Source organism: Microtus ochrogaster, unplaced genomic scaffold (genome assembly GCF_000317375.1).
Source record: "Microtus ochrogaster isolate Prairie Vole_2 unplaced genomic scaffold, MicOch1.0 UNK14, whole genome shotgun sequence".
NCBI classification, from domain to species: domain Eukaryota; kingdom Metazoa; phylum Chordata; class Mammalia; order Rodentia; family Cricetidae; genus Microtus; species Microtus ochrogaster.
Window position 1 is genome coordinate 4,711,310 of NW_004949112.1, and position 3,529 is coordinate 4,714,838.

Consider the following 3,529-nt stretch of genomic DNA (forward strand, 5'->3'; position numbering starts at 1 on the left):
TCTTGGATTGGGAGGATCAACATAGTAAAAATGGCAATTCAACCAAAGGCAATTTATAGATTCAATGCAATCCCCATCAAGGTCCCATCAAAATTCTTCACAGATATAGAAAGAACAATAATCAACTTTAGCCGGGCAATGGTGGCGCACGCCTTTAATCCCAGCACTCGGGAGGCAGAGGCAGGCAGATCTCTGTGAGTTTGAGACCAGCCTGGTCTACAAGAGCTAGTTCCAGGACAGGCTCCAAAACCACAAAGAAACCCTGTCTCGAAAAACCAAAAAAAAAAAAATCAACTTTATATGGAAAAACAAAAAATCCAGTGTAGCCAAAACAATCTTATACAATAAAGGAACTTCTGTAGGCATTACCAACCCTGACTTCAATCTGTATTACAGAGCTACAGTATTGAAAACAGCTTGGTATTGGCATAAAAACAGAGAAGTTGACCAATGGAATCGAATAGAAGACCCGGATTTTAACCCTCAATCATATGAACACCTGATTTTCGATAAATGAACTAAAAGTATACAATGGAAGAAAGAAAGCATCTTCAACAAATGGTGGTGGCACAACTGGGTATCAACCTAGAGAAGAATGAAAATAGATCCATATCTAGCACAATGCACAAAACTCAAGTCCAAATGGATTAAAGACCTCAATATTGATCTGAACACACTGAACCTGATAGAAGAGAAAGTGGGAAGTACTCTACATCATATGGGTACAGGAGATCGCTTCCTAGGTATAACCCCAGCAGCACAGACATTAAGGGCAACATTGAATAAATGGAACCTCCTGAAACTGAGAAGCCCCTGTAAAGCAAAGAACACTGTCAATAAGACAAAAAGGCAACCTACTGACTGGGAGAAGATCTTCACCAACCCTGCAACAGACAAAGGTCTGATCTCCAAAATATATAAAGAACTCAAGAAACTAGACGTTAAAATTCTAATTAAACTAATTAAAAAATGGGGCACTGAACTGAACAGAGAATTCTCAACAGGAGAAGTTCAAATGGCCAAAAGACACTTAAGGTCATGCTCAACCTCCTTAGTGATCGGGAAAATGCAAGTCAAAACAACTTTGAGATATCATCTTACACCTGTCAGAATGGCTAAAATCAAAAACACCAATGATAGCCTTTCCTGGAGAGGATGTGGAGTAAGGGGTACACTCATCCATTGCTGGTGGGAATGAAAACTTGTGCAACCACTTTGGAAGTCAATGTGGCAGTTTCTCAGGAAATTCGGAATCAACCTACCCCAGGACCCAGCAATACCACTCTTGGGGAATATACCCAAGAGATGCCCTATCATATGACAAAAGCATTTGTTCAACTATGTTCATAGCAGCATTATTTGTAATAGCCACAAGCTGGAAACAACCTAGATGCCCTTCAATGGAAGAAAGAATGAAGAAAGTGTGGAATGTATACATATTAGAGCACTACTCAGCGGTAAAACACAATGACGTCTTGAATTTTGCATGCAAATGCATGGAAATAGAAAACACTATCCTGAGTGAGGTAACCCAGACTCAAAAAAATGAACATGGGATGTACTCACTCATAATTGGTTTCTAGCCGTAAATAAAGGACATTGAGCCTATAATTTGTGATCCTAGAGAAGCTAAATAAAAAGGTGAACCCAGAGAAAAATATATAGTTATTCTCCTGGATATTGGATGTAGACAAGATTGCCGTGCAAAAATTGGGAACTTGGGGGTGCGGTGGAATGGGGGTAAGGGGAAATGTGGAGAGAAAAGTGAGAAGGGAAGGACGGAGGGAGCTTGGGGAAATGGGATGGTTGGGATAAAGGAAGGGTGGTTATGGGAGCAGGGAAGTATATATTCTTATTAAGGGAATCATCTTAGGGTTGGCAAGAGACTTGACTCTAGAGGAGCTCCCAGGTGTCCAGGAAGATGTCCCTAGTTAGTTGCTTGGACAATTGAGGAGAGGGACCCTGAAATGGCCCTATCCTATAGCCATACTGATGAATATCTTGCATATCACCATAGAACCTTCATCTGGCGATGGATGGAGATAGAGACAGAGACCCACATTGGAGCACCGGAATGAGCTCCCGAGGTCCCAATGAAGAACAGAAGGAGGGAGAACATGAGCAAGGAAGTCAGGACAGAGAGGGTGCACCCACCCACTGAGACAGTGGGGCTGATCTATTGGGAGCTCACCAAGGCCAGCTGGACTGGAACTGAAAAAGCATGGGATAAAACCAGATTCTCTGAACATGGTGGACAATGAGGGCTGATGAGAAGCCAAGGACAATGGCACTGGGTTTTGATCCTACTGCATGTACTGGCTTTGTGGGAGCCTAGCCTGTTTGGATGCTCACCTTCCTATACCTGGATGGAGGGGGGAGGACCTTGGACTTCCCACACAGCAGGGAACCCTGACTATTCTTTGAACTGGAGAGGGAGGGGGAAAGGTGTGGGAGAAGGGAAGAGGAGTGGGGGGAGGGGGAGGGAAATGGGAGGATGGGAGGAGGCAGAATTTTTTCAATAATAATAATAATAATAATAATAATAACAATAAATCTCTCAGTCTTCATATTCTAAAAAAAGAAAGGTTTCACCTTTAACGTTGTAAAATCACATAAAACAAAATTGTTATCAAGCAAAAGTTAAAGTTACAATATTTGTTCTATTAGTATTTGACAAAATTAAAGAAAATACTCTATCATCTATCTTATCTTCATGAATCTAAAGTTTAATATCTAATTTAACTTTCATAATAATTAAGGCAAACTATAATTATTACTAACTCATCTCCAAATTCATCAAAGACCCCAAAATGATATACTATTACCTGAGTAAACAGGAAGTGCTTTTAAGCAACTTCAAAATTTCCAGAAATACAGAAATATCTAGTGTGTGGGAGAGAAATGCCCAGTTGCACTAAGATTAATATGTACACAATTCTGACAGTGGGAGTTCCTCCTCAGTGGATACTGGCAAGTGGACTGCATCCTTGCTATTGATACAATGCTCTATTTGCTAATTATTTTCTAAAAGTCCAGAGACATGTATGTTCCAAGAAATATAGTGTGACTTTTACTTGCCTCTTTTTAGTGCAACCTTTAATGTAATATTTACTTTCAGGTTTACATCTATGTAACCATAGCATTTTTCTAGGGGAATGTTAAAAATCATGAAACTAGAATAGCTGCTTCAAAAGTTCCAGAAAAGATAAGTCACATACAAGGATAATAGACCTGATGCCCTTTATTTTTTGTTTCAGTCTCTGTAAGTTAAATTATTAGGGGGCCTTTAGAATAATAATTCATTCATGACTTTTCTGATAAAAAAATTTTTCTGTATCCCCATGAAAAAGTCCTAAGTGTACTCTCCCTGCTCTCTGGGAAGGACCCTTAGTTTTACCCTATTTTCAAACTAAGGGTCAAACTAAGGGTCCTGCCCAGAAAACATGAAGAATTTTCTTTGTGCTTTGGAGATTGTTATCTGACCCTATTTAAACTCAAGAACAAAAATGCTATATATACATATATAACA